General features: G+C 38.0%; 1 protein-coding gene across 2 annotated transcripts in view; it reads left to right on the top strand.

Moving 5' to 3' along the window:
* Positions 1-12,251: 12,251 nt before the first annotated feature.
* Positions 12,252-15,396, top strand: part of LOC120774297 — a 117,968-nt gene continuing 114,823 nt past the window's right edge. The window contains exon 1 of one of the 2 annotated variants that reach the window (XM_040103833.1): positions 12,252-12,697. The gene's annotated coding sequence lies outside the window, so the exon portion shown is untranslated. Of the gene's footprint in view, positions 12,714-15,396 lie in introns of both variants that reach the window. The other variant, XM_040103823.1, reaches the window with a different exon arrangement.

Raw genomic sequence — 15,396 nt, 5'->3', positions numbered from 1 at the left:
GGTATTAAAAACCAATAGTTTTGCTTTACAAATTGCACCCGAATTGCAGTCAACAACGTGCTCAATTGCCGGTCTTTAATTACAAGTTGGCAGTAAGCACGCACACACCAACATAAGTGGTTGCCTACCGTCCATGCCCACGACTCGCCGGCGAGTATGCACACAGGACGAGCTTGTTATTGGCACCACGGCAGTGCTCACCGATAATGGAGCCGATAATGGAATAAGTGCAACGACGACGATGAAGCCTACAATCAGTGCCAAAAAACTCAGCAAGAAAAAAGACGAGATAAAACAACGAAGGCGAGCGACAAAAACCAACGAAACACAAAAAAATCGAAAGTGTCCGAAGTGCAGCCAGCAACAGCGGTAATGGGCAGCATAAACATCGACTGGTCCATGCAACAGTCCTTGCAGTATGTGAGTGTGCCCACATAGAGGTATATTCATGCATGCGTCGATAAGTAGATTCCTTAAATGCTCGGTTTGTTTTCCACTGACAGCCAGGTAACCGTCAAAATGGGCGCAAAAACCGGCGTCAGTGGCGAACGAGGAATGAGGTGTTAACAAGATTTTTTAACGTGATATTTTAATGGTTCAGCAAACAAAATCGCTGCTTTTTGCCACACTTAAGTACACATAGGTGCAATTTTTTACACACACTTATGCGAAAAAAAGAAAGGTAGGATGTACTTGCAACGTGCCGCGGGTAGTGCGCGCATTATCGGCACATTTGTAATTGTGTCGGCGCAAAAACGCGTCCGATGAAAGGGGCGTGCTTGTGACGGTTTGCGTTCCACAAATATCTGCGTATGTACATCCGCAAGCAGAGGAATATGGGTGAATGTGTGCTCATCGGCGATGGTTTCTGTTTGAACGCACAGACGCCTCTGCTTGCACAGTGGTTGCCTTTTGGTGCATGCAGCTGGGGGTGTGTCCCTTGCAATCTTTATTTAGCCGACCTGGAAGGTGCGAAGCATTTAGAGGTGTTCACTGATTTTTCTTATCTCTTTATTTCGTTTTTATTTACTACACTGAAAAATGCTGAGTATATTTCTCCATACCAAATAAATTCTGTGAAACGACAAAGTGGTCATAAAAGAATTTTGTCAACAAATGTGGGCAAATCGGGAATTGAATACGATTCTTTTTGTATATTAAATAATTTCATTAACTGATAAGTAGGAGAATAGGAACTGGATTTATTTATTTCTAAATAGGATTTTATCTGATAGTTATTAACGAAGGTTTTATCTGAAGACTTTATTAAATTGGCGGTGTTCCTCATACAGATCATTTGAATATTTCTTTTATAACGAGGATGGAGCCATGTGTAGATATTCACGCAAGTGAAGGAAAGTTCTCTGAGTGGCCAAAAATGACGATATAGAGCTCAAGCAGCTCACGACTTCCGATCTTAGACCAAGTATCCTCTGATCAGTCAAAAACATCCGTTTGAAGGTGAGCTAAAGCGAGAAGGCGAAACATCCTACCCAGGGTAGTTAGGGACCCGCCACATAAAAGAATCAATAAACAGCCAGTTAAGAAGAATATATGGATGTTAGCCTTTATACTTAGAAACCTTGAAACTTTTTATAGACAAAAGTTTTAATTTTTTAATGCCAGGATATGAGCTTATTATTAGATATTCATATTCGATTCTACAATCAATTATATGCTCATAAATACAAAGAGTTTGCTAAGGCTTCGTCCCAAATAAACACAGAAATTTGCCTATGGAAAAGTTTCTTTTGGCATGGATTTTGGCCTCCAGCGTTGGTCCAGTATACTTCATTAATTGCTTTCAACGTTTTCCAATTTGCTGTTGATTTAAATTTCAAATTTTGTGTCTACACTCCAATAACAATTTATTCCGTGGCCGATAATATCGCGACGTAACCAGCGCAAGCACATAAACAAATGAACAAAAGCATACTTATGCATATGGTACGGTACACTCGTGGCCATTACCTCGTTGCACCTATTCGTCGTGCCACTTGCGCCCTTAAGCAGCAGTGCTTAATTGCAACACTTTAGTGGCGGAGCGGCAACGATTGATTTAATTACAAATCTTGAATGGAATGCGCAGAATGGTTCCCTGTAGGAAATGCTGCATAAAATATATTGCTTTCAAAGCCAATAACCTTCACTATTCACCGAAACAGTGGCAATTTCAACTCGGTTTAGGGTTTGAGCTCACAAATACAATTTTTCAAGTTCGACATTGCCAATAAAGCTAGCTTTGATGACAGTATTCGAGACTGAGGGCCTCAATGTCCAGTTATCAGCCATCTGTTAGTTAAGTTCTGGTTAAAAAAAGATTCTTTACAGAAAGAAGGACTCTTGGTTAGGTTAACTTAACTGGAACTTAACTGGCAGATGACTGTCAAAGATGACTGTCAAAGTCCGAGAAAGACGACTTTTCTTTAGTGTTTAGTCGAAGAGACCGAAACCCATGTCGTCGTAAACCTAGATTTTCTAATTACCTTCTATGCCCGTAGGTCAAAAAAATCTTACATACCCTATTTCTCACAGGGTAGCTGCATGAAGCTGTCTTACACACAAGAGCACCTTCATACGCGCATATATACATATGTAACCGATACTGCAATAAAGAAAAGACCCGAGTTTTAAAGTATGTACGCCGAGTGCGCTGTGTCGTATTATTTTTTGTTTTCTCTTTTAACTTCACTCGTATGTTTTCCTTTATGTTTCATTTTGCTTGAAGGCAAATCAAGCATCAACAGACCATTAATCGAAGGCGCTTACTCAAAGTGTATGAAAGCGTATTTATTTATTGTGTATGTGTGCGTGTATGCTTTCTTTTTTCCAGTCCCTGCAGTTCGAACGTAATGCCCTCCAATGCTGCGCCGCAACGTACAACATCACAACAGCATCGTCGTTGTCGTTGTTGTCATCGTTACCCGGCAAAGTGCGCTGGCTGTTGCTTTATGCACTTAATAAAATCAAAATACCACCAAAGTGAGGTGTTAATTTATGCAGTTTGTCGTCTTTGCCATTGCCTACCGTCACCGGAGTTACATTTTGAAACAACATCGTTCGATGGACATATCCAGCCCAGCAGCAAGAGCGACAAAAAGTGCATTTCGTTTCAAAGTATTGTTTTCGCACAGTGTGACAGTCGCTTTACATAGTTTAGTACCACGGTCGGGGTTTAGTAAGGGAGGACAATGCTACATCAATCTATACCGACGAATCCAAAGTGAACTGAGGTGTAGCAACAAGGGTATTCTCCGAAGAGTGTGATATCTCTTTATCTTATCGTCTAACTAAATCAGCTAGCAGCCTCCAAGCTGAAGTACTGAGTTTAGGTAATGTCCGTGAAGTTCTATTATACAACTGCGGGAGGATACAGAGGGCAACCATTTCCACAGACAGCCATGCGGTACTACTAGCCTTATCGTCGCTAAAGATCAACGTCAGCAAGGCAAGGAAGTCTTTAGGCTCGTTTGGGGGTCAACTTGACTTAACCATAATATGGGTTCCCGTTTATAGGAATATTTTGAGCAACGAAATAGCATACGAGTTTGCTATTCAGGAACCTCTCTAGACGAATTCGAGGCAGAGACAATTGGCTAGGAGCGATCAAGAGGGAGCTTAATACGCAATTTGAACAAACTGCTCAGAATAAATGAAGATCTACAACCAAATGCAGGATAACGAAACAGATATGGGCAAACTATGACAGAACAAAAACCAAGGACTTATTAAAAAGTTGCAAGAAAAATAGAAATAGGCTTACAGCTACCATAACGGGCACCGGCCATTTGAAGAACATGTACAAAAATGGGAATGTGCCACTTTATCACGTGTCGTAGCTGTATACTCGAAGGTAGTAAAGAAATGGTTCTTCACTTCCTCTGTGAGTGCCTAGCTTTATCACAAATCAGACATCGAAGTTTTGGAACTTATCAGATACCAAACTTTGAATATCTGTCTAGAAAAAGCATAACGGGGATAAGTACTTTCATTGAGAGCACCAAATGGCTTGAATACCCTAATGAAATGGGATATAAAGATAAAGTCTTATGACCGCGAAACAACAAGGCGCTACCAGCGCTAATTGAGCCCGAAAGACAGCACTCTCTTCTTCCTTCCCACTTACCATTGTCGAGAAGGAAGCTTCAGATGAACATTGTTGTACATACGAGTATAACCCAGTGTTTTCTAGTGATTACTAAAAATGCTGTTCAACTTAAGACGATGACAATTGCCTACTTTGTATTTACAAGTATATATGTATGTATATTACGGGATGATTTTTTTTTGATTCCATCTTAAGCTAAAATATTTAAAACCATTGTAGTTTTCGTAGTGGCGATTTGACACGAAACCTGTTTTATTATAACTGCAGATTCAGAGATCGAATAATAAGTCCCAGAAAGGACGTTAAACATATGTCCTTCTCAGTTTTATTATTATCATTTAAATGACGCTTTTTGGGTCTAGCTTGCGTCCGTCAAAATCGTAACACCAATATTTGACACGAGCCATATGTAGTCTTTAAAAATATATTTATTTCGACACTTCAGTACTTCATTTATTTAATGTTTTATAGTTAGATCATAAACTGATTGCGGTCGTAGCTCATTAAAAGCCTTGACTCGAAATTAAAAGCAAAGCTAACTAAAACAGAAACAGGAGTTATGTCTTAATAATAAAAAAAAACCAGAATTGTTGTCAACATAGATTGGATTCCTAGAAGATTGTTTGTTAATTCACCTTGAGCACCACATTCAATCAGGTGGACAATTTGGGTTAATTCTCTCTAAACCTAAATACATATCCGTTAATAAAAGACAAGTATATGGATGCTCGAAAGGCTCGTAAGAAGTTTTGCAACAACAATTGAGGTAGACGACAGTGGTTGTAAGAAGGCAAAAAAGCCAAGGCAAGTGGCAGTCACCGGCAATGCAGGGGCGGACCTGCGGGCAGGTGTTGAAGGTGTCTGCAAACTGATTTATCGCTGTAATCAAATTGTAAGCTTTGAAATTACTTTGCAGCCTTTTTCACACCTAGTATAGCCGACGCGACGACAAGGCAATTGTTGCAGTTACTGGGACGTTGCAAGCGGCAGTAGAAGCCGCAGCAACCGCACCAGCACAAGGCACCGTCATCAGCCTCGCTTAAAGTGTGAAAATTGCACGACTCACCTTGAATGGCAATGAGTGCCGCGGAGTGCTCCCATCTAGCGCGTTTTCCTAGACAAAGACTTTAAATTCTAGACCCATTGCTGGCTGCAACATTGTTCCCCGCACCGTGTTTCTACTCGTCACAATCGCTTTGAGTTTAGCTATTTAGACGGGTGGAGCTGCCGAGGTGCATATGTTTGAGTTCGCTGCTGCTGAGCGCTATTTTCGTGGCAGCGATCAAATTGGCACTGATCGAATTACAAAGCACCGAAGCGCGTGAAAAGTGTCTTAATTACGCCATTCGTTTGCGCGGCTAATTTACAGCCTCCATTCGATTGGAGCATAAATATTTATGTTTACGTGTTCAAATTCAAGCAGTGCTTTTCGCAGAATTAACCTGACATCTCGTTAGTTTACAGCGTTTTTTAGACTTTTCATTCTTTCGGTAGGCGCTCAGCCTATTCGTTTGGCAGCTTTGACCAATTGGTGGGCGCGGCAGTTTGACGATAAATCTTTTGCGCATTTTTGTGTCTTTTTTTACATTGCAGGTTCTTTGAAAACTAGTTTAGTACGCTGAGCCGTTTCTTGCAATTTGTATTCGACATGCGTTTCATATTAAAATGAGGGCAGCGATTGAGTTCAACAAGTGGCAGCAGAGCAAGTTGGCGACTAAGCCGATATTGCTTAAAAGTACAGCTAAACTAGTGGATCACACTTGATAGATAAATATGATTTTTATTATTTACATATTGTAGAGGAGTTGACCTTCTTTTTGTTGTTGTTTGCAGCTTCTATCGTCTAATTAAAATGCTGTTAATTCATTAAAAATCATCGGATATTTTTTGTGTTGATTCTCATGCAATCTGATCGATTTTACATATATTGTTCATTCGTGTTTCCAAAGAGTGAACGTTTACCGGTTATTTATAAACCAAATTCGTGCTTTGTCTACCTATAAAGCGTTGATGCAAACATTGCTCTTAGAGAATTTTCAAGTATTTCATAGTAATCATAACTGAAGGATGATGTTAGTAAATCGAACTATTTCCTTGATTTTCCTTTTTTCGACATTTTGCTAATCGATCTTATCTACTTAAAGCTGGTTGGAGAAAACATTTCTTCTTACCTGAGCACCTTGCTTCTCCTCAGCGCATTACTTTCAAAATATTTACTTATTCTCATCACCATTCTAAGCACTGCAACTACCACTGATTAATTGCAGCAATATTCACGTCAATTCTATGCATCGATAAGGAGCATCCGCTATAAAAGCCTCTAACCAGTAGCAATTATCTCTCGCATTCTTGCTGACAGGATTGCCAACCGATGATAAAGTCGCCCGTATTAAGCAGAGCTGTCGCAGACATATTTATGCACGCATGTATGTGTATGTGTGTATGTACATGTATGCGAAGAGTCTTTTCAACACCGGCAGCTAGCTACACAACTATTAATAATTATGGAAGACACTTTAGTGGGCAACATTGGAGCTGTCGCTGTTGTTGTAGCTGCTGTGGACTTCGTGGAAATAACAGTAGCAGAGACGTTGATGAGTATAATAACACTCAAATAGTTATCTGGTCCAAATCTAATGTGTTAAAAAGTATAAATTTGCCAAATGATGACTGAATTGGAAGACACCCGTTGAAGGAGACGGGATCGAGCGGAGATATCGACACAACCGACACATCGGCAGCAACTGCAGTTTGCATAGCTGTGTAGCAAAGCGAGCTATGACCACTTTAAGCCACCATAATTGCCATCGCTTTATGACTGACCGCATAAATGCAAATTTAAATCAGAGAAGAGGAGAAGGAGGGCAAAAGCATATACGTTGTTCTTATGTATGTTTGTAAGCATTGTATGCATTGAATAAAACACTTCACACTTTAGATCACTAGTTTGGCAACCACTTAAACCACTTTGTATACTTTTGTGAACTATTAAAAGTATTAAACATTTCCAGCATTAATTATTGATAGCTTAAGTGAATAAAGCAATTTGGATTATTAGTATTATTCGTATACACAGTGTTTAAACGTACTGTATTTTCATGAGGTCTTCACACACTGGGACATGATATGAGCCTATACGCATATATTGCCACTAGCGTTCGGGCAACATGTCTTCTCCATACACATCACATAATTCAATGAATATTTGGCGAAAAACTCACGAAGAATCAATGCAGTATGCGACGATGCATTATCGTGGTGCAAAAATTAAGAGTTGTCAACCCATAATTGCGGCCGCTTTTTAGGAATCTTTTTCCTTGTTGACAGTTTGACCGGTGGAAAAAATGGAGTACACCACTTCTACTAGTAATAATGAGTTTCATGATATCCTACTAGTTGGAGAGCATTGTTTCACAGACGTTAGCACGACGCTGTTTCTCGAAAGAATTTAGTGATTTTGGAACCAATCTTTTCTTAGGCCTAAATGATCTTTCAAAATGGTTGTCTTTATTTTGTTGACGTGTTGATCATCAGTTGATGTTGAAGGCCGTCTTGGAGTAAGTTTGTCGTCAATGCTTTATGTACTTCAGAAAGAAATTTGGCGCAGATGTCACTGGCAGTCATACAAACCTAGAAAAAATAATATGTCGACGAATGAGTTTCCGAGCGAAATTTAAATTAAAAGTCTTTCTTTTTTTTGCCCACAGTAGTGGTAAAGCGATTAAGTGTGAATTTGGTTGCAAAAAATTTAATTAGACCAGCTTTTCCCATCACACGTAGGTATGCATAAGAAGTACAGCAAACTGTATATTTGTATTTACTGTATTTATTGGTTCATAAATCTATATATGTATATATATATATATACATATATGTATATAAATTACGTGTCACATTGTTTGTCCGCGATGGACTCCTAAATTGCTGAACCGATACCACAGCAACGCATGGCCAGATCCAGTAGTATAGTATAAAACAGTGTAGTAAAAATTCCTTTTGTATTCAAAGCTAAAAAGTATGTTCTAACCGAAAAAGTAAATATATACAAATATATATGTACTTGTACACCATTTTGCTTGCAGCAACATCAAGCTCGATGGTGTTATTTTTATACACAATTGAAAACTATAAACAGAAGCGGCACTTATGGTCGGCAATAAAAATTACTTAACTTAAAAAACGAAACATTTTACACAGAATTAGTGAATTACTTTCTATTTTCATAAACAATGAAGTGCGCCCGCTACACTCCGGCGTCGCGCTGCTAAAGTTGGTGCCAATTTGTTTAGCCTAAGTGCTTGCTAAGCATTCAACACCCCATAAAAGCAGCGAAGAGCAAACACCAGATTATTTATGTAAAAAATCAAGTATAAACACAGGCAAGGTAAGTATTTTTATAGTTTCTGAAAGCCGAGGGCACTCCAATTAATCAATTAATTAATGCACTTTTGCCGCTAGTTGCACTTATGCACTTAATAAAAATCAAACATTTACAGTGTGTCGAAGAAGTTAAACACTAAGGCGGAAGGGAACAATGCTTGAAATCACTTCATGAAAATTAAAATCGAAAATAGTTTCGAAAGTATGAGCCGCTGAATATTTTTAGATCAGCATTTGAAGCTCAAATAAAAAACTGAAGAATGAAATAATTTACCTAAATTTAATTGTGAAGTGCAGGCAGGCGAAGAGGTACGAGTAACCACTTCTTCATTCAAGTGATGTGAGTGACCTTACCATTATACTCCCTGGCTAAATAATAACTTTGTTGGTGCTTTTACATAAAATGTTTTTCACGGGAGAGCAACGCAACAACCGGACTGTTATACTCTTACAACATTCAGGAATCAAAGCCAAGAACCTTACCTTACACCTTAAAGTGTAAAATGTCAACCAGAATATCGGAATCCAACTCATACGCTGACCGACAAATTCGGAAATATGTTTGTTAGAAAATCGAGAATCATTATACGCAGTATATGGGAGTTGGGATAGTATCGAAACGATATTATCATTAACTATTATCATGCCACATACTAAAAAATGTTCCTTGGTTTCATTAAGGTACCTCACATACAATCATCAATCGCATGGAGTAAGGTCAGCTGGATGTTCGAAAATCTTTATATTAGGTATATACGGTCTCAGGGAAGTGTTGACCCAATCCGACATACAGAGACTATTGCTAAGAAAGGATTTGAAGAATCTGAGTTTCAATTATATATTCCATACATTGACCGCTATTTTCGGTCAAAAGTCAGCAATAGATACTGGGGGCTTGAACAGTTTTGGTTGCATTTGTGCAATTTTTGGTCATAAGGTGGCATACTTTTAACGAATTATTAGTGCAAATTTTCTCGCGTTATATGTATAATTACTTCTGGTTTTGTACACTGGAAAGTGAAATAATCACATGGAATTTAAAACTGTATTATATGGGAAGCAGGTCCGATTCCGCCAATTTTTACACTGTGATATAGGAATATGAAAAGAATGTCATGTACTAAATTAGTCGTCACCCTGATGTTGATAGGTGATACTTACAACCGTTAGGCGAACAAAACTGTTGTACTCTGTGGCAACAGGCTGCAAGAGTATAAAAATGTGTATTTACAAAATTTCATGAAAATTTTTGGATTCCCATGATCCCATAGCGGGAGGTCCTCGAAAAAAAGTTAATTTATTATCTCCAAACCACAACCAAAAACATTTATTAATAAAATGGCGGCTTCTTAAAAAAATAATTTTTGGAGAAAAATGTATACTTCACGTTTAAAAATTCGAAATCATTGGCTAAAATCTTGTTCATTCAATAATTACTTGACTAATGTATTTAAGTCGCGTAAATTTCAAATCTACAACCAATTACGGTCCAAGCCGGAGACATTTCTCTTATCGACTCCGAAAACGGTGTTTCGCGAGCAAAATGCGTTCGAAATTTTAAGAACCGATTAACCAAGTTAAAAAATTCTTACTTCATCCTTCGTAGAATCTTTTCAAATGTGTGTATATTCGATGTATCCACAAAAAACTCAATTTTTTCCATTTTTTAGTGGAAATCACATCTTAATCTCGGTAGAAGAAGATAATTTTAGAAAATCTTTTGTTTGGTAATGTTCTAAAAAAACTTGTACAGTATTTGGTTCTTATTCTTTGCACTTTTTCGAAAAGCAGATGTTCGAAATTTCATAACTTGTATATTAATTTCTCACAGATACGTCTATCAGGTCTCACATTCTAAGCTTTTATATAAACCCTTCCTAAAATAATGCCTAAATTCTCATCTTAAGCTTAAGATTAAGTAATCAGAAATTGAAGTTCTGAAAAGCTGTAGATACTTATATTATTCGAGCACAAACAACTTAGCACTTCATTTATTTACATCGCAGCAAGAAGCCATAATCGCCCACAAAATAAATAGCTAGCATATGTAAATACTATTGTATGATCAACTCAACATGTTATATTTACATACATAAATTCTTATATATAGAGTATAGCATATTCGGTTGCACCCGAACATAACCCTTTCTTACTTGTTTTAATTGAATAATTATACTTGTGATTAAAATGAGAACTCCTTAATCATCACAGTTTCATGATAAGACAGGATAAGTTTAACCTCACCTTTCTCTCATGAATATGAGTATATGAACTTTCTCTCTCGAATATGTGAACACCAAAATTAAAAACAATGAATGTATCAAGGAGTATTATAATCAATTCTATTCTTCAATCAAAAATACTCAATAGACAAATGTTTATTTAGACTCATGCCCAGCTCTTTCGACCAATTCAGCGATTTTATCGCAATTTTCGATGACAGGCCTTCCGGAGCGTGGCGCATCTTCGACCACCTCTACACCAGAACGAAAACGTTGAAACCATCGTTGTGCGGTGGAAATGGAAACTGTATCGGGTCCGTAAACTGCACAAATTTTATTGGCTTGAGATGCATTTTTGCCTTTATCGTAGTAGTACTGTAAAATATGCCGTATTTTCTCTTTATTTTGCTCCATGTTTGCGACGCTATAACTCACGAACGACTTAAAAGAAATGACAATCAATCAAACATGTGTTAGCGCGTGAAATGAGCTTTCCAAAAAGGTATAGCATGACCCGATGCGACGAATAAAACTAGAACTACGCGCTTTCAGCGCCAACTAGCGAAAATACCGCAAGACTTTTTTGACAACCTATATATACAACAAACATACATATACATACATATGTATTTAACTGCAACATCAACATATACATAAATGTAACATATTTAAAAATTTGAATAACATTTTTGGCAATACCATGGAACTCTCCCAAAATTAACATTCTAACATTCGCTAAAGATGGCTTTAACATTTACGATATTACAAACTAAATCTTCGAAAAACTAGGAGCTGAAAAACTAAACTATTTGAGATTCTCTTATGTGTTATTTAAAACAAAAACACACAACTGATTCCTTTTACCGTTATAATCGAATTAACTCCTTTTATATGAACTAAAAAGGATTACTTGTAGTAATACAATTTCATAAATACTGAAAAACATATTTCGATAGTGATACAGTTAACAGTATGTTACGAGTAGGAAATGAAAGTGAACGGTTTGCGTGTTCTCTGCAAACATTTCTGATTCAAACAGAGAGCCATACAGATTTCGAAGAGATGTTGAGCGCGCTTCTTCGCTGAGTGTCATTGTGCTCCACTGCGGCATGCGTGCGCTCCAAAACTCCATGGGCCACACTCTCAATGCCGCAACCCATCATATCTTCGTTTCTGCTGCAAGCAAGAAGAAATAAACAAGAATAGATGGTAGGCGTTTTGAAAAGAGCCAAAGCAGAGTGTCGTGCGTATTAGATATTATTGGTATACATTCAACGATTAACATGTGGTCGCCGCAACACTGCTTTGTCGGTTCTCCGCAGCTCCAACGAATACACGGCGATTGAGCGTACAGCGATGTTACTTCGTTGGTTCCTTGCTGACCGGTTCGCTGTGTTGCACGTTGGTGGATCGGCTCGCTTGCCTGCTATAGTCGACTGGTTGGTTGATTGTTAGTTAGCGTTGGCTCCCAAAACGAAGGCAGCGAGCGATGTGAATTCGGTCATTTAGTAGAATCGCGAGCTCAATACGGTGCACACGCTTTGAACGGATGAATGGCGGAGTACACGTGCATGTTTTGACGACTAAAAACAGTGAATGTGAATCAGTGACGAGGCTTTTGTTTTGGTGAATTGGTTTCTGTGCCATGCAAGCTAACCGTAAATCGCACGTATTAATTCACAATTGAAGTGAGAAACAAAATCAAACCGAAAATGCCAAGCTGCTCTAACGGTGAAAGTGTATTGTGTTTCTATTATTGGCAAAACATATCAAAAGCACCGACGACTGCCCTGCTTCACGGGATGCGGCGTTCGTAATATGCAGTGTTTGCGGTTAACTTTACATATAACGGCTTTCGCAAAAGCTGTGCTTGTGTTGGTGCTTGAATGAATGCTTGCATATGAGTTACCCGATATTCTGGGAATATAGCAAATGAAATCAAAAAACAACAAATGCAAAAACATCAAGTATCTACGATATTGAATCGGTAAATAATTTAACAGGTGCGAAAACACGCTTCGACAAATTACGGAAAATAATATATATATACTTCGATACATATGTATGTACATATGTGTGCGATAATACTAAGAATAATATATTTTGAATGTGTGCTTGCATTTGATCTGTAAGTGTTTGCGATTTCCGTTTCCTCTGCGGCAAAGTGTTGCAAACAATGAAGCTGCACTGTGACAGGAGTGTTGTGGCAGTAGAGTGAAGTGACGTTAAGTAAGGCCAGATATACCGCTAGCCTGGCAGATAAGATAACAGTAAATGCATTGGGGCATGCTAAAACGAGCAACTTTTCTTAAAGCCGCAAGGAGAATGATACATAAATCCAAGAAAGTCAAAAAGTTTTGTTTGTTGTGATTTAACATAAGAACTTGAGGGCTTATTAAGGGATATCAATAATTTTGCGTTATCTTAGTGCGACACAAGTACTATATAAATTGAATAAAAGTTTCTTTGAACCCATTATATAAGGGTGCGGACTTATAAGAGGCTGTTTTGATCTTTTCGTCTATAACTGCATAAGCGGAGTCGAAGCCAATAAAGAAAAAATAAGACTAATAATTGAATTACTAAAGAACGAAAAATACAAAAATGTGATTTTAGGCATATTTTGAAAATTCAAAATTGGTTTCACTATTCTTTCCAAATTAGAAGAGCTGACTTTAAAAAATAAATAATATTAAGGGAAAAGTGTGTTAAACAAGTTCTTCGTGATCTTCAAAAAAATATGGACTATGATTAAAATTAAAAAATCACATCAGTAGAAGTGACCAAATCAATTATCATTTCAATTCTTCCAAAAGCCGCATTGTCTCCTTTGAAGCAAGACAAAACTAAATAAATTCTCTTGAAGTAAAGAAATTTGTTCAAACATTTAAGCATTTGTAATGGAATTAAATTGATAATTATTCGTAGCAAATTAGCAGATTTATTAGAATCTTCAAAATTAAATAAAGCCACACAATAAACTTATTGCACACAGACAAAGCGACATGAACTGTAATCAAATAAAAGTCAGCGAAGATTTAAACAATAAACAATTCTTGCAGAGAAATTCTGAGAAAATAACAAGCCAGTGGCGAGCTGGCAAGATCTGCTGGCAGACCGAACGGCCACTTTATTTTTTGTTTCGGCAGAAAATCGTTTATTCTCGTTTATTTTTGTGCACTAAGTTGGTGGTAATTGGAATTTACGGCGTAAAAAATGTCAAAGGACGATGGAAATGGAGGAAGCAGAAACAACAATAGCTTAAACGAGGGCCAAGGCCAAAAGCTTTACTGGAATATGTTAGCACAAGCTGCTAGGCGATGCTTCACGGCTTCTTTCAGCGAAAGTTGTTAATTTGCATGCCTGTGTGTGTGAATGCGTGCGCTGTGCGTCGAGCCGTGAACACCAGCGAAGCGCTCTACCCAAAGCCCTAGCAATATTTATCCATTTTTACGGCGCTCTTAAGCACCAAAAGCATGCTACGCTGACTGCAAAGTCTGTCACCGCCGACAGCGTGGTTGTCTGGCACGTGGCTTATTAAATCAATTGGCATCGCAGAGCTGAGACGGCCGTTCACCCTCATTGGACTAACCGCAATTTACTCACTCACACCGCAGTTGTCGTTGATGAGGCTACTGAGCTACACAATTTGTTCTGGATATTACCGCGCTATTTCAGTGTTATCGCACTTTTGGCATAGTTATTTGCGAAATAAATGGTTTCAACTAAATTCCGCTAGTACTCTACACTGTTTTCCACAGCTTGTCTGTAGTGGTTGACATCATATCGTATGCATACAAAATGTTTAATCTCCTGTGTGGCCTCAGCAGCGCCGCGCTCGGTCACGCCAACGACCAATTCACTTTTATCGCTTCATTGAGTGTTTATAAAATCTGCACACACATCCCCAGTTGCGGGCGTCAAAAGTCTTTACATCTACACTGAAGATAATTCGCCATGCTCTGAGTTATTTATGCAATTTTCTTCATCCTTAATGCCGAGCAGCTAGGCAAATAAACATGTGCAAACTTGCTTTCTTACCACACACCCACCCATTCAGCCACCCACAGGCCCATTCGCTGGAATTTGCCATACGCTTCGTTTTGCTTCCGTTTGCCCCCGAATGCATTTACTGCAGCTTGCCGTCTATTTTTCAAGTGGCACATAGAGCAGGAGCTAACTAAAGCAGCTTGCCATGCTCAACAACTTTAACAAAAATAGCGTAAATGTTTCTGAAAGTTTCTGCAAAATTTGTATGACGTGCAAATTTTTAAGCAGTTTTCCGCTTGCTTGCTTAACTTATTCGCTGCTCTTGTTTGCTTTGTTTGTTGCCTTTCATTTTGTTCGCGTTACTCGTTGCGCGCTTTGGATGCTACTTTTTCCATAGCTAAGAAAAGGTTTTTGCAAAACTATTTTATTATTTATTTTATTTTGTAACAAATAGGTAATTTTGAAAATTTTCCAACATAAATATAGAACATCACTGAATATGTAAAATAGTGACTTAAGTAATTTACAATTTTTAGTTGGCAATTGCCTTTAAAAGTCAGAAAAGAACTTGAGTTCAAGGCAAGTTGGATGGCTTCTGCCATATTTCGGTCTTGACGCATATATTTGGTAGTCGAAAAAGTTATTTCATATTTTTCGTATACCTTATACTTTTCAAGCCAATTAGGCCCACTTTTT

The sequence above is a fragment of the Bactrocera tryoni genome, chromosome 1 (genome assembly GCF_016617805.1).
Source record: "Bactrocera tryoni isolate S06 chromosome 1, CSIRO_BtryS06_freeze2, whole genome shotgun sequence".
Classification (NCBI taxonomy): Eukaryota; Metazoa; Arthropoda; class Insecta; order Diptera; family Tephritidae; genus Bactrocera; species Bactrocera tryoni.
The sequence above is the reverse complement of the archived record's forward strand: the minus strand, read 5'-3'. Positions and strand labels throughout refer to the sequence as shown.